The sequence below is a fragment of the Protopterus annectens genome, chromosome 1.part0 (assembly GCF_019279795.1).
Source record: "Protopterus annectens isolate FY-2018-M chromosome 1.part0, PAN1.0, whole genome shotgun sequence".
In the NCBI taxonomy this organism is placed as follows: Eukaryota; Metazoa; Chordata; order Ceratodontiformes; family Protopteridae; genus Protopterus; species Protopterus annectens.
Window position 1 is genome coordinate 1,544,602,765 of NC_056725.1, and position 26,000 is coordinate 1,544,628,764.

Genomic DNA, 26,000 nt, shown 5'->3' on the forward strand with positions numbered 1-26,000 from the left:
GTAGATAGATTGAGATAAACTCAAGTGCTCAGGTGTTGCACTGGCATGACTAGTAAGAGGAAAGGTGCATCTTCAGTGCTCTCCTGTTTCACCTCTAACATCAGAGGGGATACTCTTCCAAAGTTTAGCTATGTAAAATGCATAAAGAGTTAACAAACTGATTATACATTCTGAGTGGGTAATAGTTTCAGATGCTGAGATCTTAGCTATCTAGTAGGTGCATATCTGTAAAACTGGTAGGATATAGCAGGACCTTTATTGTTTGTATAATATATTATGTGCCATTTTAAGCTGACTGATGGCTAAGGTTTAATGAAATTCTAGCCACTGGGCCTACAGGAGGGCAACTCCACAATGAGTTTTGTTAGTAGAGGTTTGGGTCAAGCATCAGTTTTGTTGTGACATGATTCCAGGTTATTTAAGTTTTTTTGTGTTATTATAGACACAACATATTAAGAGTTTTTTTTTTTTTTTTTGCAGTACCTTGTTTGGGCTTATTGTTATATCTGTAGAAAAGATAAAAGTTGATTGTGTACAAAGTTCCAAGTTTTTGGTTAGTTTTACATATCACCTGGTTAATGTGATGGTCAAGTTTTGCTTATTGTCAATGACTACTATTAACAGTTTTGTTTCTTAGTGGTAACGGTAATCGGAGGTATGTCTTTAATTTGTATACCTGGTTTGAAGACCGTTAATTTATGGGGGAGGGGTTGGCATCTGACATAAGTAAAGAATAAGCAAGCGATTCTTTTGAGTGGCATTCTTGGAGTTCTGAGACTGTATTGGACATCCATGTTAAGGTGGGGTCATCTGTGTATTGAATGATTATACTTTTATTGACTATATTATGCATATTGTTGATGAAAATGTTAAACAAAAAGGGTCCAAGGATGGTTGCTTGGGGGGCACCTACAATATTAGTGATAAATGTTGAATAGGTGACTTTCTGTTTGACAAACTGATGTTAGTCTGATAAAAAGCTATTAAATTTATGGTAGAGCTGCTCAAACCTACTTCAGTGAGTCACTTTGTTAATAATTTGTGGGAAACAATATTGAATGCTTTAGATAGTTCTATGAATATTGAGGCAGTGAATGTGTTTTGGTTAGCTGTGAATTTATGTTTTGTAAAGGTAAACATGCAGTGAGTGTACTCTGCTTAGGCCAGACTTTGTGCTGAACTGGGGACGGAAAATTATTTGAGTTTTAACCCAACAATTGCCTCTTAATGCATTTTTAAGGATTTTAGAAATGGAGGACAAAAATGTTACATAGACGCTATTCATTGTTCATTATAATCATACATAAAAGGTATTTAGTATTACAGCTTCATGTCATTTTAGTTTTACTCTTAGCTGCAGAAAGTGATCATTAAAGGCAATTTCTTCTGAACCAAATCACAATTCCTGACTCATTTCCACTGCATCATATTTTAACTGTTACGTCCTTCACTGATTTATTGCTGCTGAATTATCTGGCCCTCTGAGATATTTACCTGTCAGTACTAGTGCTGTGCACAAATAGTGTGACAATAGTCCTATGCTATATACAAACAGTGCTGTTTCACCTGCTTTTCCTGGTCAGCACTGGATTCAGGCAGCCTTGTCTCCTGCTGCTGCATTGTTAGCATACAGATACAAAAAGAAAGGAAGAGGGGTTTATGACCACCCAGTCATGCAAGGTACTTTACAGAGGGGTTTATGACCACCCAGTCATGCAAGGTACTTTTCAACTATCATTACCCCTAAAAGGATATATATTTGATAACACTGGATGGACTGGCAAATATTCAGTATGTCAACTGCCAAACACAGGAACCTGCTACAGCCACATATAATGCCTATATATGTAGATGAGCATTATGCAGGACACCCACACATAGGTGAGCATTATGCAGGACACCATGAATGAGAGTGGCTTCACTCTGGCATAATCTGAATACTCATAACTAAAATAGTCCCACTGTGAATCTGAACCACAAAGACGCACCCTATTTAACCCAGCTGGAATCCACAGCATCTCTGGACCCCAGCTAAGACACCACATTAGTCAAATAAATATTGAACAGTTATGGCCATAGGCACCAGGAGCCTCATTTGCTAAAACAAATAGACAAGAGTGAAGCTAATCAGTTCTCACCATAAGAAACACTGCCCCATTGAGTGCCATTCAGAAAATAAAATGTTATTTTACTTCAAGCCATGCAGAAAACCAACCTGACAGTGAAGGCAATGATATTTTGGTACTTAAAAGATGTGCTGTATACCCAATGTGGCATACTTATGCAATTTATTTTGTAACCATTTATTTCATTTCACACATAATTATCTTTAAGCTTTTAGTAAGATTTGTCTGAAGGTATAAAGCCACTCACTTACTTAAAATATTTTGGGACAAAAGTAAATGAAACAACAGAGTATCTAAATGAAATAACAAAGACTATGATCTTACTGTTCTATTATATTTATTTCTAAAGCTGTATCAATATGTGCTGTTCTGAAAATGTATACATTTCTTGCATTTAACTCATTGTATATTTGTAACCGTGTTGATGGCTATGATTGATGAACTGCAAATGTTAGCAAGTGATTATCACCAGTATTCATGGCTTAAATACTATGCACCTTGCTTTTTTATGAGAAGCGGATGAATACAGAAATGTTATGATTCATAATACCCATTAGCACTACTGAGCATAGAAGAAAACATTATGAGAACAGATGTATGTAAATGACCATATAATGACATGCAAATGAAGATGCACAGTGTAATTGCTGTATAATGAGATGTAAATGGCTTTCTCTGAAATCAGGTCACAGTTCATAGACAAAAACAGCAGTAAGTACTTTGCAAATCATGCATTACTATAAATGCAAAAAGCCCACAGGACTTTGCAGAGCTTCAACAAGGAGATATGCTAGGGACCAGCAATCATGCAACAGCACCTATTGTCTATAAGCACTACTACCAGTCATCTGGTAGCATGATACGGCAGCAGGCTGCATGAATGAAAAAGGTACTGGCTGCATATCACCTACCACCAGATAACTGAGCAGCAGCTGACAGACTGCTAATTGGACAGGGATACTGTATGCCCACAAACAGGATCAGGCAGAATGCATGGGCTTCCTGTACTGGTGGACAGCAAGGTATGTGCAGCAGTTGCTATGTTAACTACATGGAGCTTTCAGAGACAAACAAAGGACACACTGGGCATTCCACAGTCCTTGGCCTGTAGAATATTTAATACTTACTTCAAATATATTACTTCCTTATGTAGACGAGCATATCTATTTCCCCAGTGAATTAGACAAATGAGCAAACTCCATGCATAGCTTCTGTGACATTAACTGCCTCCCCAAAGTACTGGATACAGTAGATTGTGTGCATGAAGCAATAAATGTCTCACCTAGTGTCCATGGACTAATTTAAATCCATGGGAAGGGGCTACCATTCTATCAACTGCCAGGTAGTGTGAAATGTACAGGTATTGATAACCAATGTGTCTGTACAACACCCTGACAGCACCCATGATTCCCACAACTGGCATATAACTCTTCTATATTTATTTATTGACATTTCTTTACCAGGAAAGTCCAACTGGGCCTAATGTGTCCATTTTCAGTGGAGGCCTGGTGAGGAAAAACTCCACATTACAAAAATAAATGTTTAGACAAATATAAAGTAATGCAACAGCAAAAAAATATAAAAACACCTACAGAGTATTCTTATATACAGAATTATAAAGAGGAGTATAAATAAAATTAACACTATAATAAATATCTACAATGGAGAGACATATTGTAAAAGTTCTTAATAAGGAGTTTGTAACAGCATTATTGGAGATCACTAACAAATGAGTTTATAAGAGGGAAGGAGAAAAGTAGTACGAAATGTAGTCAGTATGGCTTAAGCTATGATGAAAATCAAGGAAGAGGTAGAAGGGAAGAGATTGGATGAGTCTGAAACTTAACCTGGGTTAGAACTGCTTAATGAATAGTGACATTCCACGTGGCCATTTAGTTGATATGGGCAGTCTGCTAATCAAATATATACTGAGACAAGACAATGTGTACACATCTCACCCCACCTCCAATATGCTCCCACTGTATTTCAGATTATGTTGACTACTCATTGGATGACTGGTTGATGACATAGATACAGAACTCCCACTCTACAGCTAGATGAAGGCCTAGTTCTACCCCCTAGATATGTTGGAGGGACACTGCAGTATGCCTCTGTCACAACCTGCAAGATGTTTGTAGTACAGTATGCTGCATGCTACAGAAGATGGGTGCTAGGAAGCATGCAGACCAGCCGTCTGTACCAAGTACCTCTATCCTGCTACATTAGCCCCTGTCATAGCCAGCACACCAACTTCATCTAATAATGATAGTGAGACTGAGAGACAGTGAAAAGCAGCTACACCTTTCCATCCAGGTAGTGATGGAGGCAGTTCAAGGCAGTGTAGGTAAAGAAGTGGAATCTAGTCCAGCTCTATGGGCAAATGATAACTACAAACTGATGGTGTGTTGTCACAGAGAAAATACAATGCATGCAGTATTAATTAAGTCTATGCCAGGCAGTGTATGTTCATGTCAGAATGTTCACCAGACATCTCAACATAACTACACAGAAGGAAGGGTGAAATGAATCATAGTTGCCATCATTGGCACAGACACCAAGGGACATAGCTGTATGTGGCTGGCAAATCAACCTTGGTAGGTGGCCATGTCACTGAAGGTGGAGACAGGGGTCCTCTGGCAAGGGGTACTCTGTGTCATGTACACTGTCCTCTACTGACAGAAAAAAGTGTAGTGCAATGGAACCAGATGTCTGGATGTGGGTCTCGTGGTAAGGAGTACTCTGTGTCATCACTGTACAGAAAGGGATGGTACTATAGGATAGTGACAGGGATGGAGCAACACTACATATCCATGATCTGGGGTCACTCTACTTGCTTGATGTGGCAGGACTTGTGGCTCCCCATGACAGGTGTGGTATGCTATTGTGGGAACAAGTCCTGCCCCTGGAGGTTGGAAATTGTCTCTGTTTGTGATGCAGGATGGTGGACTAAGATCCTCTTGGACTTGCAGAAGCAGAATGTGTACTCTTTGACTGGCCACTCCATGTACATGTCTGATCCTAAACATGAACAGCACTGCTGGACAGTAACATTCTCACTGTGCTGAGGATGGTACTTGCTATTCTTTGGATGGAGGTGGATATAGTAGGAAAGTATGCCACCATAGCCTTCATGAGTTTGGGTTTTTCCCTGGACTCCATTGTCTCACCAGGGCATTGGTACCTCTAAGTGACATTCTTACAGAAGTCACCATGCACCACAGCAATCATCTTCATGTTGGGTAGCTGCAGACTGTGTGTCTTCAAATCGGCTTTGTGAGTCCTAATGCTGCCCTCAAGGGCTGGCTGTGACATGTGATAGCACTGGGAGCTCCTGCTAAGCTGCCATTTAATGGGTATACTCACATCAAATGCAATTCACTTTGCTGCTGCCACAAAGGGAGCAGACCTGATGCTCTCAGTCATAAGTAAGCCCCACCCCTAACAGAGATGGTGAGCACTCATGCTGTACAGCTTGTAGCTCAAGTGTGGATACAATCATGTCTTCACCCTGAACAATAGGTGAGGGACCACCTAGGAGAGATCAGACAGTGCTTATGTGTCATCTGACTGTGACTCAGTCTGAGTCTTGGTATCACTGAAAGATCATGCATATATGCTGAAATTAGCCTATTATCCTGTGCTAGTCTATACAGGTGTCACCAGAGCAGTGGTCCTGCCTGTAAATATACAAGATAGAACAGTATGAGTCTGAATACCCATGGGTAAGACCCTGTGTTGTGCATGCAGATAGTGGTACAAAATATACCTCATCTGCAATTCCTGTGTACCTGTGCACATGACATACCTATGAGAAACATATGCAGTGGTATAACTAGCCTAAATACATCCTCAATGTGCAGTGCTGTTGTATACACATACAGTATGATGACAATCCTTTTGCATCTCCCTTTGAGAAATGTGAGTGCTGGCCACTGCTGAAACTTGATACGTGCCTCCATTTCTGATATATGTGCTTTCATCATTTCCATGGAGGGGTACTAGGAGCTTATTCTCATCCTAATCAGCTGAGCTTGCCATGAAAAATGCTCCCATCCAGTGGCCAGCTTCTCTACTCCTATACTATATGCTTTCTTACAGACCCATCAAATCATGTCATGCCACCCACCAACAGTATTGATGTCATGGAGTGATGTCTCCCATATGTGGTCCTATAGTAGATGGTGAGCATCCTCTTTCCCCAACAATAGGATCCCATGAGTCCAGAGTGGCTGTAGACAGATGCCATTTTCAACTCAGATGAAGTTATCCAACATTTGCCATCTGTTTCCTCTTAAGAACATAATGACAACTATGGCAACAAGACACATTGGTGTAGGTTAACTGCCCAGGACAATAAGTTGTCAATTACTAACATTTGTTGGTCATAAGTATGCTAACCATTACAGGTTCAGACAGGGATAGGATCACAGCAGGCGTTATTTATATGCTATGCTATGGGGAGTGGGTACAGCAATAATACCTTAGACCAGTGATGGGGACAGACATATGTATGTATATAACTGGGGCAACTGCTACACAGAGGCTCCATAATGGGGAAGTGCAGGCTTCACTGATACCATGTGTAGGGGCCAAATGGGGGTCGCAGATGACAGTGTACTAAAGAGCTCTTATGCCTTACACAAGGAGGGGCCCATTATAGCTAACCCCATAAGATACACACATAGCATATGTCTGTTTATGATATACCTGACAGCATAGAGATAGGCAGTCCTGGTAGTGGGCTGCCTTCCCACAATTTCAGTATAAATATACAGCTACATATATTATACATCTGCGAGAGATGCACTTACATAGCTAAACTGGAAGCAAAGCTCTCACCACCCAAGATTGTGCTAGACAGTCAAGAGGAGAAGGATAACGCCCGGACTACACCTCAAGCAGCACATAGCCCTTCTAAACACACACCACCAACACCCACACATAGTAACACTAAACCCTCAAATGTGGAGGCCCTCAACAGTAACCTGCCCAAGCAACAAGGACCTCCGAAGCTGAAATGCAAACAAACACCAGTCACAACCAAAGTCTCACATAGCTCACAACACCACTGTGCCACCCAACAACAGCCCCTAAGGCAAGACAACGTACCCAACACTTTAGTCATAGGTGACTCTATAGTCAGGCACACTGATGTCCCACTCACCAGGCTGAACAAGGACAAAATTACAGTCAGCTGCCTGTTGGGTGCCAGGATTCACCACATAATGCATGCACTCAAGTCACTCCACAACAAGTACAAATATGACTCTGTCATTATCCATGTTGGAGTGAATGACTTGAGATGTACCTCTCTGGACTACATGAAAAGAGACATGGAAGAGCTCTCGGATCATGTGGCCCAGGCAGGTATGACCCTAGCCCTGAGTAGCATCCTGGCTTCGCCCAGAATTATACCACATTATAAGGACAAAATGATTGACTTCAACAATAGGTTAAGCTTATGGTGTCATTCAAAGGGGATCCAGTATCTGTCTGCCTGGGACGACATGATCAACAGACCACAATGCTTTGCCAGAGATGGTCTGCACCTGTCGCCCCTGGGATTCAGGTTATTGGCTAAGGCTATTGCCACCCCTATAGTGCCATTTTTTGGAAATGTTCAAAGGACAAAACCACCACAGTAACAGATACAAGCATGCAAAATCTGAAGGTAATGCTACTCAATGCTAAAAGTCTAAACCTCAAAATGCACTCTCTCGAGGCACTCCTAAAAATGGAGAATGATATCTGTGCAGTAACTGAGACCTGGTTCAAGGCTCCAGAGAGTACCCCTGCAATACCAGGCTACAACTCTTACCACACTTTTCGGCCACCAAACCAGGACCGAAACACTAAAGTTGGAGGAGTGTCCATATTTACCAAGGATATTCACACCACTAGGCTAGTTGCCTAACACAATGCGTCTGAAATTCTCCAGGTGCAACTAACACTAGGTAAGATTCCAATCCAAATTTTAGCTTGCTACAGATCCTCCACCATGCCCCAAGATTTTCACTACACCTTTCTAAACATAGTGGAAAATATTAAGATACAACCAAACACCCTAATACTGGGTGATTTCAACTACCCTGCCATTAACTGGGAAAACTACTCATGTACCAACACCTTTGCCCTACGGTTCTTGGAATTCATAAATTCTAATGTCCTCGATCAGTTAATCCATAGTCGCACCAGGGGGACCAATATCCTAGACCTGGTCATTACCAACATGGGAAATCGATTCTCCACACCTATTGTCACCCCCTCGTTGGTCAGGTCTGACCATAAGCTAATCATCCTTGACATCCACATCCCTCCCCCACCCCCAAGTAAGGAAAGCTCCATAAAAAAACTTCTCCAAAGCCAACTTCATGCTACTCAAGTCAGAAGTGACAAACCTCATGACACCCATGCAGACGGGAACTGAAAGTTTGACTGCTGAATCCTACACTAAGGCACTGTACCAGCACATCCACTTGTGCATGAATCGTGCCATCCCAAATAGAACCAAGACGCTCTCCTCCAAAAAGAGGAAGCCAATCTGGTGGCTCCTTGCCATAAACAAACTTTATAACAAAAGGAAGAAACTGTTGCAGAAAAGAGGAAAATCCCAGAATGCAAAAAACTCCCTTACCAGCCTCAGTAAGAAGCTGAGATCCCTCATAAAATCTTCCAAAGCTAGTTATGAAAATAAAATTGCCAAAGATTCCAAAGACAACCACAAGGCATTCTATAGCTATGTCAAGATTCTAAATGGCAATGCTCACATCTGCTCTGAGCTACAACAGAATGGCATTAAATATACTGATCCCAAGGATATTGACAATATCCTGGCAGATCGATTCAGTGCCAACTTCACCCCCCTCTCACCCCCTAAAGGGCCCACCTCAGTACTGAAAGATTTCCAAATTCCGGTAATAACGGCACACAGGTAAAAAACGAACTCTCCAAAGCAAAGAATACAGCATCCATGGGACCAGATGACATCCCGGGCTGTGTACTACATGAACTACAGAATGAACTGGCACCTCACATAAGTTTCATATTTAATCATATCCTCACCTCAGGCTTCATGCCCAGTGAGTGGTGCACAACTACAGTTATCCCACTCTACAAAGGGGGATCCACCTTGAATCCTAGGAACTACCGCCCCATCAGTCTGATGAGCCTGATCTGCAAGGCCATGGAACATATTATCATGGAACTTATAAAAAAAGACATTGGCAACCTTCAAACACTGGACCCCAACCAGTTTGGTTTTGTGAAGGGCCGATCTTGTCTCCTGAACCTAACTGACTTCTTCAAATCAGTCTCCAGAGCCATGGACAGGGTAAGGCAGTCCACACAGCCTGTCTGGACCTCACCAAAGCCTTCAACACCATCCCCCACTCTGAAATCAAAGATAAACTTACTAAGCTGGGCATTAATCCCTACATCACTCGATGGGTTGCCAACTGGCTTACTGACAGAACCCACACTGTAAAAGTATCTGACTCCAAATCCACCTCCAGACAAGTGGCAAGTGGAGTACCTCAGGGTTCAGTCCTGAGACCACTCTTGTTTAGCATCTACTTCTCTGAAGTACAGGCCAACACTAAGGGACTCTGGCTAACAAAGTTTGCAGATGACTGCAAACTGGGAGCAATTATTAAATCCCCAAATGATGTGGATATTCTACAAAAGGACCTTACAGAAACAGATGCTTGGTGCCAGAGCCATGGGCTTAAGCTCAATGCCAAGAAATGTATAGTTATCCCCTTTGGGAAAAAACATGTACCCATGAATTACCACATAGTTGGCAGTACACTAAACAACAAAAGTGTGATAAGAGACTTAGGGACACAGGTGGACAGTGGTCTCACCTTCAATAACCACATCACCACAACAGTCAAGAAATCCTTCTATGTGGCACACCGCATCACTAAGGGCTTTTCATCCAGAAAAAAGGAGGTCATTGTCTCTCTGTACTTATCCCTCATTAGACCCATTATAGAATACAACACCCTGTTTGGTATGTGCCTGTGAAGACATCTGCAACAACTGGAAAGGCCACAGAAATACCTCACTAAAAGAATCACAGGCCTAAAGCAGATGCCCTATGCTGACCATCTAAAAAGACTCCAGCTATACACCGTCACATATCATCTACTCAGAGGCGATCTCTGCTTATCATACAAGGCTATGTCAAACCCAGAGCTCTTGGACATGGTACACTTAAAGAAATCCCAATCCCTCAGAGCCACATGCTCCAGGGATCTAAATCTTGTCATCACAATGAACAAAACATGCTGGAGGGATAGGTTTCTCACCCAAAGACTCCTCAGACTCTGGAAAAGACTGCCCATACATGTCAATCAGAGCCCCTCTTTGGCCCTCTTTAAAAGGAAGCTTGATGATTGGATCGGAGATAGGAAATTCACCCCGGGGATCACATCAGTCACCCTGCTAGACAGGGGTCCAGGGAAGTAAATATTGTGGGAAGAAATAGCCAGGGAATTGTTATGGCTAGGCTTGTATAGGCCCTAGGGTCGATAGCCTAATACCAACCTATGAACCTATGAACCTATTAACCTATGTATGAGTTACGTGCAGGTACAAGTTGCAGCAGCAGTATAGCTAGGGTGAGGAGAAAGGGGGCTTCTGCCCCAAGCATAAAGTGTTAGGAGGCTCTTTCTGCCAGTGCCAGTCACTCTTTAGTGCATACTGGTTTTATTGGATTTCTGGTTAAACCTGAGCACTGTAGTGCTATGTGTATGATTTAAACATTAGCAACTGCTTGCTACAGTTTAAAAGAAAAAAAATATTTTTCTTTCTTTAAGTAAAACCTGAGCTCTGTAGCTCTCTGTGCATGATATAAACTGGAGCACCTATGCTACAAATGTCGCAAATAGTTAGCTACAGATTAAACAGAAAATATTTTTTATATATCACTTAAAAGTTTTAGCACTCTCTGTTCTGTGTGCATAAACTGTAGTAAATGCTTGCTACAAATGTAGCAAGCAATTTGCTACAGTTTAAGGGAAAAAATAGCTTTTTGTTGTTTTTTTTTTATCCTCACCTGAGAAAGGTGGGTGGTTGCAGGACACAGAAATGGGACTTGAATGACTTCTGCACTTTAGGAGCACCAGGTACTGTACCTGATAATGGCATACCTCTCAACCTATTAGCACAAGAAATCTGGACAATGCCTAAAATAGAGAGGGGACAAAGGCCCACAAATAGGGACAGATTTTAAATATTGCTCTTATAAACTTAGAAAGTTGCTAGAATAGCAAAAAGATTTTGTGTTAGCACACACTTTATGACTGCTGAAAAATCTGAAACTCAAATGTGTGTCATTATTTAGTGACCTCAATCCTGAGTGATCTGCCAGAAAACCACAAATTTTATGAGGAATAGAACAAAAATATGAGGCACAAATCTGGACATTCTGGGAAAATCTGGACAGTTCAGTGGTATAGGTAGTGGACTGTTTGTTTTGCTTCTCAATAATGTTGATGGGCACCAGACCAGAGAATGGCCCCAGGCACTAGATAAGCTGTGTCTCTCAGTTGCAGGTCACTACAGAGAGATTACTCAGTGTGCATATACACTGTTCCATGGCAGTTGTTCACATGCACAACATACCTGAGAAATGCATCTTAATGTGTATCCCCTCAGAACTGTGCCTTCTTTAGTCTGCTAATTTGTTACTAGAAACTTGCTTCAGACGTCTGCATTTAAAATGGCGTCAGGTCCACCTAAACCACAAGTATATAACAGTTTGCATAGTATGTATTGAAATGAGGCTAGATTCCTCATGTATTTATAAATTATTATATTTGTGGTGAAGCTCATGGTTTATATAATGCCTAGAGTGGTTCTATTGTGCACTGCTGATATGCAAGCTCATCTATGCTCCTTGCATGTGTATATACATTATGCTTCATGGAGACATTAGTCTGAGATGCTGCTGATTCAGAATTACATTTTCAGCATGAATCACAGGTCACCATCTTGTTTTACATCATATTCATTTCAGTGGCTGCCAATGTTAGTGTCTCATGTAGTGCTGTGCCAAGTGTATTAATCAGAGTAAGATCATGGCCTGGTGTCAAAGCCATGGCCTCAAGCTCAATGCCAAAAAGTGCATTGTCATCCCCTTTGGTAAAAACTCTGTACCCATGAACTACAACATAGGCGGTAGTATACTTAACACCGAAAGTGTGATAAGAGACCTTGGGACACAGGTGGACAGTAGTCTCTCCTTTGATAATCACATCGCCACAGTAGTCAGGAAATCCTTCGACATGGCACACCTCATCATAAAATGTTTCTCATCCAGAAAAAAAGAGGTCATTGTTCCCCTCTAGTCATCACTCATTAGACCCATTATAGAGTACAACACCCCTTTTAGTATGTACCTCACAAGACATCTACAACAACTGGAAAGGCTGCAGAAATACCTCACAAAGAGGATTACCAGCCTCAAACAGATGCCCTATGCAGACCGTCTAAAAAAACTCCAGCTTTACTCTGTCGCATATCACCTACTCAGAGGTGATCTCTGCCTAACATACAAAGCTATGTCAAACCCAGAGCTGTTGGACATGCTCCACTTAAAGAAATCCCAATCCCTCCGAGCTACATGCTCTAGGGACCTAAACCTTGTCACCACAATAAACAGAACATGCTGGAGGGATAGATTCCTGTCCCAGAGATTTCCCATACTCTGGAATAAACTACCTATGTATATCAAACAAAGCTCCTCATTAGCACTCTTCAAGAAAAATCTTGATGATTGTATGGGAAATAGGAAATTCACCCCGGGGATCAACTCTGTGGCTCTGTTCAACAGTTGCACAGGAAAATAATTTTCTTGGGTGGCAAAAGCCAGGGTACCTTTTTGGATGGGCTTGTATAGGCCCCAGGGCCAATAGCCTAGTACCTACCTATGAACCTATGAACCTATGAACCTTTCTCTTAAACAATCAGTTCAGGAAGTGGCTTCTGGGACCTTATATTGGTCTATTTGAGAATGAGGATTCCTGGTTTGACTTGAGGTTCCAAATGAGGCTATTGGCATTTTCCTGAACTCTGAGGTTCTGACTGAAGCCACTGGCATTTTCCAGAACTCTGAGGTTCTGACTGAGGCTACTGGCATTCCCCAGAACTCTAAGGTTCTGACTGAGGCTACCAGAATTCCCCAGAACTCTGAGGTTCTGACTGTGGTTACTGACATTCCCCAGCATACCTCTCAACTGTACAGATTTCCACAGAATGTCCAGATTTATGCCTCATACTTTTGGTCTGTTTGTCATAAAATTGTGGTTTTCTGGCAAATTACTGGCAAATCGTTAAAGATTGAAGTTAGAAAATAATGACAGACATTTAAGTTTCAGACTTCATAACCTTCAGAAAATTCATGCTAATCCAAAACCTGTTATTCTATCAACCTTCTAAGTTTGTATGAGTATTATTTAAAATTGTCCCTATTTTGGTACTTTGTCTCACTTTTATTTATGGCTTTGTCCAGATTTGTTGCTCTCAGAGGTTGAGAAGTATGTTCCCCAGACTGAGTGAGCCACTCAGGCACTGGTATAACAACTTACCACCCCTGAAGACCTCTGCTAGTGGGAAATAGAGAATAGGCACACACACATTAAATCATGTAGTAAGCATTTAGCTGAGATACTATTTTTGAAATTGTAATTGTAAACTTTTTTTAGTTACTGAGAGCAATGTTCCTAGTTAAGGTTATTTCCTGTTACCAGGGAGAAATTTGCACTGAACCTGTTTGCCAGTATGTTGGCAATGTCTGTGGGTTCAGTGATTTTTTTATCATTTTGGACTAATTCTGAGCATAGATATCAGGAAGTCCCTTGTGGGCTACTGTTGGTGTCTGTGAAAGTGCTGTTCCCGCTGCTTGTCTGTATATGATGCACTGCTGAATACTATGAGCTAATGCATTGCTATTCAGTTGTGAACCACATCAGGTTTCTTCATTGCACTTGCATGTGGAGCTGTGGCTTAGCTGTGAGACTGAGAGTCCATTCCTAGGCTTTTGCTATCATGCACAGATATGTGGAAGTGTAATTCTGCACTACTCTCTGTATCTCATCAGCACGCGTATGTAAATTCTGTTTTGTCCTGTTGTCTTTCAACATGAGCTTAGTGAGGGGCCAACCACACTGATTGCCTCAAAAGGTAGCTGAGACTTTTGGCCAAATGGGGGTCATTTGCATAATTCTTGACTTGTACTATATTAACTATCATTTGTAGATCATCTTCATTTATGGCACTCTTCTCACTGTTTCCCCTGCTGTATATCATGAGGATGTCAACAAGCTACAGAAGCATCAGCTGCCTTGTCTCTGGCTGTGGTTGTGCTGCATGTGAGGGATGAGAAGCCCTCATTGGGTGAGGGGTTCTACTCTCTCCCAGGCAGATATTCCAGTTCACTTGCTTGCTGTGGACCAGCCCTCAAGTTTACAGGAGCTGTGGGAAGAGGAGGAGGTGACAAAGTGATGGCCCACTGGGTAGAAGATCCCATGGCCCTTCTTTCAGTCCACCAGAGAAAGGTGTAACTTCTGTTATTGCTGATATGCTGTGCTTAAGAGCTAGCAGCCAGCACTCTTCCCATACCTAACATCCCCAGTCAGGTACACAGCCATCTTATTTTCCACAAATTACCCCTTGCGTATTGTTCAGTCCTTCCTATCACTATTTGTCCACCCAATGTCACTGTTCATTTCATTTATCCCTCTCCTAGTATATGCACATCTACCCCTGTTTGTCCTATCACCTATCCCATCATCCCTGCTCACTCCATATACACAAAATGAGATACTTATCTCCACAGAATAATGTGCCATGCTTTCCCCATATCTACTTTTGTGTTATGCTTCTCTTTGAGTACTTTTGCTTGCTGTCTTCCCCCATTTCCTACTGTTCTACCCCCCCCCATTCCTCCTCTTTCATGGAACTAATAGTTATAAAGATGACTGGACATCAGACAGTTGGTGTTTATTCAGGGCTGTAAGGAATTACCATGCAGTGTTTTCCAAGAGTCTGCTCTGGCACACTCCAGCGCATAATTCCTCTTGCCAACTAGCACAGAGGCTTAAGACTATGAGTAGGTAATGAGCTACTTCTTATACTATAGAGTTTTATTCCCTCGGCTTCCATTTGTCTCCTGTGTGACATTGAATTACTTAAGCATATAGTCCTTTGGGTCACTTAAGAAAGTGTGATAATGTTCTTCGGTGGTCTCACAGACTGCATATTTAGTAACTACCTATGAACTTAAGTCACCTTATCTCATGAAGACCATGTTTTGCTTCCTTGCCAACCTACTTCCCTCTCTGCTCCACTGTGAGTGGCTTACAACTTTTTAACTGTATTCTGATTTCCATATCAAGCACAGGTATCTGTACAGTTTGTCACCATTTGGATTTTCATATGCACTTTACACTACAGTATATCACTGTTGTATGGGGCAAGCCTTGCTCTGGCACAGAGTGCATCTCTATAAATCCCAGTCTACAAGCTCAGAGCAACCCTAACAACAGAAATATGATTATTTGCATTAACCAGATTCTGTTTTATTTAGGTTTGGCTGAAGGGATTCTCTTTTAATGTGAGAAATAAATCTGGTAACTCTATGTAAACTTGAAACACATTGTCATTTGGTATTTTGCATAATATAAGCAAGTTGAACAAATGCTACCAATATTAATCACTATTGTCTATGTACAAAATGATGAAACATGTATTCTATTACTCTGTTGGGGGAGAGCAGCAGACACATGTGATTTAAACAAATCAGTGCCGTTTTACTTATGTTACTGAATCAGAATCCTTTCCTCCAGATAGATAAATCTCCGTTCAGCCACAGAAATGAGAAACATCTGAAACTGTGCATAATAAGCTCATGCATTCAGTGCACTACAGTTGTTCAGTTTTCTGGATGTGTCAGCAGTCTCTACTAAATGAAGATGACATCATTCACTGTTTAGATAAGCTAGAATAGGAACGCAGCATACTAGTGAGGACTCTCCCCTCACACAACATCCAGCTTTAAAAGAGGATGATGGACTGGAACAGATTGTTTCTCCTGGTACAAACCCTCTATGGTTAAAATTATAATGAAGAAATGACAGCAGCAAAATAAATGGACAGATAGATGACTAGATATAGTGATAGATGGATAGACAGATGGGCAGATAGGGATATGCAAAGAAAGAGATGGGCAGACAGGTAGAGACAGACAAATACACAGACAGTCAGACAGAAATAAACTTAATGAAAATGTTTATTCTGACTTCAGTATGGTAATTATTCTAAACTTTTTAATCCAGATAATTTACTGAACAAAAACAGTGTCTGTATTTCTGACCTACTGTCTACTTTATCCTTTCAAAAGTATGTTAGATTTGCAACTTAAGAAAATAAAGATTCATGTGACAGGTGTCAGATTATTGGAGAAGAATATCTATAATTTAGTTCTAATGTGTGCTAATGTCCATTTGAAACATTTTACTTGTAAAATTCTGAAGGTTTCAGCATGGATTACATGGTGGGTTTTGGTAGTTCATGATTTATGACAGTGCAAAACTGACAATACATGCTTACAGGCTACAGCCAGGTAACCCAGGAGTGGCTTTTGCATCTTTGTTAGCAACAAAGGAGGCCACCAACATGCCATCGAGGTCACTTTCCCCTTGGTAATTTTCATTGCTCTGCACAGAGGCAGGTCAGGGGAGTGCTGGGAACCCAGCAGTCATTGCAGTGGCCAGTGCAGCGCACTGTGGCCACTGCTTCACATCTGCCTGCTCCACAGTCAGTCCCACAGAAAAAAGGGGAAAAAAAAGAAAATAAATACTGAAAAACAAAACAACAAGGCGACTTAATAAAAAAGAATGAGAAAGAGAACAAAACAGACACAAATATAATGGTCAGCATGATGTGGTACGGTTGATTACAGCAGGACCTGGAAGGGGAAACAACGATCAGCAAAGCAATATAAAACAATAGCAGTGGAACATATCATTATACCACAGATGATAACTTATAACAAGGGATACCAATGGAGGTATATTTGGAATAATGTTGGACAGGAGCAAATGGAGGAAAATCAGTATAAAAAATGTAATGAACAGCTAAGTAATGGTGAAATATTAAAATACAAAAACATACATGTGCTCAGTGCTGTAGTAAACAGGTTAAGTACAGTTATACAGTAATGTCAACTATGGGCATAAGTAGAATAGTTTAGGACAGTACTATAGTGTTTTCTGGAAAAATGATTTACAAAACCAATGAACAATGGTAAATATTAAAATGTAGCAAAATAAAATAAAAGGCTCAAAGCTGTGGTAAATAAGTTAAGCACAGTTATACAGTACTGCCACCAACAGAGCACACTTATCCCATCCAGCACCTGGAGTGCCTACCCTGCCTCCGCCTGCAGACAGTCATGTGCTCCGCAGTTTCCTCAACCACTTGTGCTACAAAAAAAAAAAAAAAACATTAGTAAACACAGCATATCCATGACAGCAGAAGACATTATAGCTATAGTTCTCAGGTCCGATGTATAGTCATTCAGCAAGAACATATTGCTTACTGTAGTACTGAGAGTCTCTATCCAAAACCTCTTCCTCCCAATGTCAGAGGTCTGGGTGGCACCTTTGCAGATAATTACATTTATGCTGACATTACTCATTAGAGTGATTGATGTGAGTGGCATCATTCAGTGCCAATGCAAGTGCCACACATCTGCTTTGTATAGGGACCTTCATAATCCAACAGGTGCTCCCTATGATGCATGTGCAGCAGGTGTAAAATGATTTTGCACTCCCTACTACACCAGGCAGGAGAATTACCAGAATTTGATCCTGCTGATATCACATCCACTTGCCAGGTCAAGTCTACGAGCAAAAATGAATAACAGCTAAGGTACATGACCACATATCACAGAGACCACATGACATGCATTGCCAGATTGCACAATAGCACGATGCCCATCCATGCTGGCCAGATGCAGATGGTCAGTAGTGAGAGGATGAATATTAGCCCTGCCAGAGTCCACAAGCATGCACACCTTACATGAACTCCATGCCTGTGCATGACCATGAAAATCAGTTGGGTAGTGTGAGAACTATGGTAATTAGCGGAATGTCCAAGATGCACTGGTGTGCACACCCTATGTGACCTCAGTGCTTCTGCATGAGAAGGACTGAGCCCCATAGCATAGAATAGGGGTGATAATACATTGTGTTATTGGCTCATTCCATAGATGATTGCACTAGATCATACCATTAGCATAATAACTGAACTGCAAGACTTGCTTTAGTATGATAAAAAACATCATCACCATTTTTGTCAGAAAATGAGTTACAGAGAGCAACACTGAGAGTCCAAGGAAAGTGGATACAAGAGTGTGTCATGTAGGGAAAAATGACAACAGAGAGTATACGTGATAATAGATCCCAGCATTGCAGTCAATATTCAAGGGGTATGTCCACCACAGACAATGTCACACAGTGGTGCATTGTGTGTGTGTGTGTGTATGTGTGTGTGTGTGTGTGTGTGTGTGTGTGTGTGTGTGTGTGTGTGTGTGTGTGTGTGTGTGTGTGTGTGTGTGTGTGTGTGTGTGTGTGTGTGTGTGTGTCAGGGGGTGGGTAACTGCACTGGGCATGACAATTGTATGCAAAGCTTTCGGGTTAACCACCTTTCATCAGTACATAAAATCATTTAATTCTTACATTGTTTAAATAGGGAGTCATTCAAAATCACATGCTACAGCCAGCCTATCATCCTAACCAGCAATTAACGCTTAAAAAAACATATCTCTTAATTTATACATTAAAAGGAACTACATTTTTTATATAAAACTTTTCAACATTACTGAATTAATATATACCAATATAGTCTAAACATATTAAAAACACAAAACATACATAATATTTATGTTAAAAACATGCTAAAAATATATATATCAAATCAAATATTTTCTCTTTGCCTCTTTATTAAAACTGGCTTTAAACTAACTGTATTATTCAGACCAGGTTTGGCATCTGCTTGGAGTCTAATTATCCATTCATATTCCTTCAGTTCTAATGTATTATTCATGTCACCCCCACTATCTCCCATATCTACTATACATATACCCCTAAATTTAAATTTATGTGTACTATTGTTATCAAAAATATGTTTACTTAATGCATTTGTCAACACTTTCCTTCTTATCTCAGATTTATGCTCTACTATCCATTCTCTTAATTTTCTGGTGGTCTAACCCACATAAAATGATGTACATAGTGTACATGTAGCAAGATATACTACTTGGGTAGTGTTACAGTTTATGGGAGTCCTGAAGGTGAAGATTTCATTATAGGTTCATAGGTAGGTACTAGGTTATCGGCCCTGGGGCCTATACAAGCCCAGCCAAAAAGCTACCCTGGCTTTTGCCACCCAAGAAAATATTTTCCTGTGCCACTGGTGAGCAGAGCCACAGAGGTGATCCCTGGGGTGAATTTCCTATTTCCCATCCAATCATCAAGATTTTTCTTGAAGACTGCTAATGAGGAGCTTTGTTTGATATAGATAGGTAGTTTATTCCAGAGTATGGGAAGTCTCTTGGACAGGAATCTATCCCTCCGGCATGTTCTGTTTAATGTGGTTCATAGGTTCATAGGTTTATACTAGGCTATCTGCCCTAAGGCATTTATTCTGTCCAGCCGTGACACAGAGATGATTCCGGATAAACCTATGATCTCCCATCCACAGGTCAAGATTAGTGGTTTTGGTGGATTTGGATTTTTGGGTGGAGCATGTCCATTAATTGATATGCAACTGAATAGAGCTGGAGTTTCTTCAATCTGGCAGCATATGACAGATTTTGGAGTCCCTTTATCCTTTTGGAGGGAACTTTGGGGGTCTCAATTGCTTGCTGATTCGATCATTGGTCTGATAAGTGAAGAGTACATGGAACAATGACCCTACTAGATCTGAATGTGAATCAATCCCTTCATGATCAAAATGTAGATGAAGGTCCTGGGTCCCCAGGTCCCTGATAACCTCTTCTGTGCTTAGTGGATTGCCACCTATATGGTAGCTTAGGGTTACCTTGTTTTCCAAGTCTGACATAGCGCCAGCAACTCTAACCCTGTGGGTTCTGTCCTTAAGCAGTTGCAAACCCATCTTGTGACATATGGGGTTATCTCTCCTTTATGGTGACAAGGTTTAGGTCCCTAGAGTGTGTAGCTCGGAGGGATTGGGATTTCTTTAAGTGGAGCATGTCCAACCACTCTGGGTTTGACATAGCTTTGTATGTTAGGCAGAGATCACCTCTGAGTAGGCAATATGTGACAGAGTAAAGCTGGAGTTTTTTGAGACGGTCTGCGTAGGGCATCTGTTTGAGGCCGGTAATCTTCTTTGTGAGGTATTTATGCGGCCTTTCCAGTTGTTGTAGATGTCTTGTGAGGAACATACCAAAAGGGGCATTGTACTCTATAATAGGTCTAATGAGTGATGAGTAGAGGGGAACAATGACCTCTTTTTTTCTGGATGAGAAACCTTTTGTGATGAGGTGTGCCACGTAGAAGGATTTCCTGACTACTGTGGCAATGTGATTATCAAAGGAGAGACTACTGTCCACCTGTGTCCCAAGGTCTCTTATCACATGTTCAGTGTTAAGTATACTACCGCCTATGTTGCAGTTCATGGGTACAGAGTTTTTACCAAAGGGGATGACAATGCACTTTTTGGCATTGAGCTTGAGGCCATGGCTTTGACACCAGGCATCTGTCTCAGTGAGGCCCTTTTGTAGGATGTCCACATCGTTAGGAGTTTCAATTATGGCTCCTAGTTTGCAGTCATCTGTGAACTTCATTAGCCAAAGACCTTCTGTGTTAGCCTGTACATCAGAGAAGTAGATACCAAACAGGAGAGGACCCAGGACTGAACCCTGTGGTACTCCACTTGTCACTGGTCTGAAGTCGGATTATAGTCTGCTACTTTCACAGTGTGGGTTCTGTCAGTGAGCCATTTGGCAACCCATCTTGTGACATAGGGGTTTATACCTAGTTTAGTGAGTTTATCTATAATTCCAGAGTGGGGGATGGCGTCAAAAGCCTTGGCAAGATCTAGATAGGCTGTGTGGCAAGATCTAGATAGTTGTTGGATGTTCAAATATATCTGCATTGCCATATATATCACTACAACAACTACAATTAAAACATTTCTTCATTCCCATTCTTCTTTGGGATCTTTCTTTTCTTTCTTTGAAATCCTTATAACATAACTTTTGCTTTAACCTTTCAGAATTCCTATATGCAAACTGCAGTTTCTCTCCTACTATAACTTTAATCTCTGGCATAGCCATTAAAATAAGCCAATTTTTCTCTATTATATTACGTAGATATTTCATATTGAGATTAAATGTAGTGACATATCTCACCATATTTTCTTTTGTATCTAACAGCTGAGGTTGTTGTTCCATTTCTCTACTAAAAATTGGCTTATATCTATCCATTCTACCTCTCAATATATCTTCAAGAATTAAATGATTTTATGTACTGATGAAGGGTGGTTAACCCAAAAGCTTTGCATTAAATTTTTGCCTGAGTAATTGTGTTGGATTTTTTACGCAGTACGACCTATACAACTTGTGACCATGACAATTGTATGACAGGCTGAGGGGATCAAACTGACAGGTCACAGTGAACAGACAGGAGAGTTTGCTGTTCTGTGGAGGGGTTGGATTCATGTAACCAGAGAACAGGTATCAGGCAGAATGGGTTTCAGTCCTGTGGCTGGGGAGTTAGTCCAGCCAAGGCATAGAGAACGCAAAGGCTCAGTCACAATACTGCTTTATCAATATATTCACACTGTTGCTTTTGCACATAGACAACAGGACAGGCTACTTGGAATGCTGAGCCTCCAGTATACCAATCACACACTATCTTAATGGAGCAGCTTCAAGGAGCACCTCATGTGGCTCATGATCCCACAGCTGCCAAACTATGGTACAGCGTCAGAGGAGTTACCTGATAACGGGCAGATAGCAATGCCCAGCATAGGGGTGTTAGGGACAGTAAAGAAGCAAGTGTTAAATGAAATGGACATCCTTGCATACCCATACATATCCACATGAGTACCCACAGGTGCTTTTTTTTTTTTTGCTTATAATGGGACCAAAAGAATGATGATGTCTGGAGAAGTTCACCACACAGGAGACTGGGGTGCTACTGAAGGCACTGTGCACATATGGCAGGAATATCCTAGACAAAGATAAAGCAGACTAGGTCTAAATGCCAAGACAAAGGCTCACAAAATAGCCATGGCTAGGTTTCCCACCAGAGGTAGACCTCCAACACATTAGTGATGCCCTAGGTGAGTAATTGCACTAGACATTCCTGTGAGTAACTGCATAGCACTTCTGCCTGATTTACTTATAAATACTCCTCTGCATTTATGTCACCCAAGGACATCAGAACTGAAACAGAAACAACCTACACCACAAGCTAACACCAGCTGAATGTTTATAGGGGATGCTCTGGGTGAGTAGTGGGACATGCCAGTCTCTGGACATTGCATAGTTTCTGAATATTGTTTGCACACACATACATATCTACATTTCCTGTAACATAAGGACATCAGGGTTAGAATAGAGTCAGCCGGCACCCCAAGGCATGTATCTGCCAATAGGCTATGTATATTCTTGACACGTATAAGTCTCTTTTGCTGTATGGTGGCTAGAGTCACACATATGTACTGGTATTAACATTGGGATGTCATTTGTATGCATTCACAGGTTACAGTGGAAGAAGATTAGTCACAAGAAGTTGGCACATGCCTGATGTCAGGGGAGTCTGTGGAGGTTGATGATGGCACCGTGCAGCTGGCAAAGTGGCACTCTCAGTAATGCTAACATTGGAGGGCACACTTCCCTCTCCCACAGCTGAGGAGACTGCAGAGGTCCAGCATGAGCCCCCAGCAACATCCATGTTTAATGTAGGTTAACCCATCCATGTCAGCTTCACCGCTGATACACAGTCAGCACCACCACAGACATCAGTGTCATGCCTGTATACACATCATAGGGGAGAAGCATCTAGATGGCCATTATTGCCATGACTCCAGAACATTCCCTGACCTGAGTATTACCCATGACATTGATCAGATGAAGTATAGGTCTCTTAGCCAGGCATAGATGGCTACTAATCAGAACACATCAGAGCTGACCAATGTGCTGAGTGGTCTGTATGAAGACTTTCAACAGGGACTGCAGGACAATCAACAATACCACTGCATAAGGAGTTTGAGCAGACAAACCTGATGAGGGCAGTGACAGCCACTTGGCATCCATTAGTGTATCCATATGGCTGTGGAGAGACACATTTGTCTTGGTCATGCTAGGTGGCAGTTGCACATTATATGAGTGCAAAGTAATTTATCACAGATGACACATGCAGGTCATAAGACAGCCACACTGTCCACTGCCCATTTCTGCCTCCACCCCCCAACCATGGACACTCAGCTGGAAATGCTTGCACTCATTCAGCTCTACTATGGCCTTCACCCCTGACAGTGGATGCTCTCATGGCTGTGGCCAATGCTGATTTAGCCTGATGGTAGGCAAACACTACTAGATAACATGCACACAATGACCCACAGCTTAGTGCCAATGTTTGCATGAGTAACACCTGTTCCTTTCCATACACGGCATAGTGGGACGCCATATTTCTGCTGCTATATCACGGCAGGGGCTAAAGAGTCATTCTCACATTGGTACTGCATGACAGCATTGCACAGAGTTCACCTCTGGAAGCTCCACACCATAAATGGAAGATGCAGTCCTTGAGACCTCACAACTCCGTAGCCATGTGAGTGTTTACTGCTGGTGCCATACATGACCTTTCTACTTATGCTAGCATGTAAATGATGATAAATTTGCCCTGCCCACCTCTCTGATTAATGGGTCTATATCAGTTAATCAAAAGCTTAATTGAGTTAATTGCTATTTGTCAAGCTCAATTAAATGAAAGCTCAATTAAGTGAATAATCGTTTAAGCAAAAAATTTCTTAGAGAAAAAACTAGTTGGCCACCCACCGACCATAACAAACAAAACAAAATTTAAAACACTGCAAAGTGGGGGCTTCACCCCACCCCCCCAATGTGGGGGGATGTGCCCCCCACTCTCCTCAACGAAATATGCTAACTCCAAGATTGCACTACAGTGGGGAAAAGGGCAAATTCCCAACAATTGCCAACCACGTCCTTTCCCCGGGAAAAAATTTGCTTACATGATCATTCACTTAATTGAGTTTTCACTTAAGTAAGTTCAACAAATAGTGATTTGCTCAAATAAGCTTTCAATTAACTGATATAGACCCTGACTAGCATACTATGTTAATGTCTAATCCAAGTGTGGCCAGTCAATACACTGTAGTGCATAACCTGGGTGTGTCACTTCATGCATCAGTTTTGTTCTGTGCCTGTCTTTTCATGGCCCACAGTTGTGGACTGGATAAGCTCTTTGCCAGTGCCATGATCTATATCACTTGCCTCTGTCTCCCTTGAGGGCCTGCTACAGCCAATCCCTACCATGACTATTCACTTGGCCCCTTCTCCATATATCTCTCATCCTTTTAGCTCAAAAACCAGGGACTACCCTGGAATTCAATAAGCCTCCATGCAAGAATAAGTCTATTCTTGCATGGAGTGGCTCATGCCTGTGCAGTACAGCAGCGCACCTTGCATATTCATGAAGGCACATTGCTGTATAACCTGCATGGACATGATCCGTGAACAAGTGCAGGGGGGGTGTCCAAGCAGTACTCGTACAGTAAACACTCCCCCTGCACTACGGAAGTGCCATATGGCATGTTGTAAACAAAAACAGTGTCTGCGGACACTGTTGCATACCTCTTAACTGTACAGATTTTTGTAGAATACAGATGTTCACCTCATATGTTAGGTGTGTTCCTCCTAAAATCTACACTTGTCTGGCAAACAGCTGAGGATGGAAGTCATTAAATAATTTCAAACATTTGAGTCTAAGACTCCACATCCTTCAAAAAATTCCTTCTAATGCAAAACCTATTATTCTATTAACCATCTCTCTAAGTTTGTAAGAGCAATATTTAAAATATGTCCCTCTTTGTCCCCCATTCATGTTAGGCATTGTCCAGATTTTATGCTCTAAGAGTGTCCACAGACATTGTTGCATATATCTCAATTGTACAGATTTTTGCAGAATGCAGATTTTTGCAACATATGTTAGGTGTGTTCCTCCTAAAATCTGTACTTGTCTGGCAAAGAGCTGAAGATGGAAGTCATAAAATAATGACAAACATTTGAGTCTTAAGACTCCACATCCTTCAAAAAAGTCATGGCTAATGCAAAACCTATTATTCTATCAACTTTCTAAGTTTGTAAGAGCAATATTTAAAATCTGTATCTCTTTGTCGCCCCATCATATTAGGCTTTGTCCAGATTTTATGCTCTAAGAGGTTGACAAGTATGACTGTTAGTTATGTGCATATCCCTAAACTAAGACAAATAAAACAAATATTTTTTCCCATCCCCACTAAAGTTTAAGCATAGCTGAGTGGGTGTGTGCTTGGCACAGCTGTGTTCAGCGTAGCTTAAACACCCAAAGGAGTTAAATAGAAATATAGAGCAAAAATACCCAAAGTGAGATTGCATCGTGGTTACAGCTTTTGCTTAACATGCAGTTATTCATGGTTTGCACCCCATTGCAGTTCATTCATTTTTATATGTGAAAGCAGGACTAAAATATTTTTTTATAAATAGGTAGTAAATAATATATATTTGTTAATCAGGGTAGTGTAGCAGGTCCAAATGTGAGATGTCAGTGTAGTACA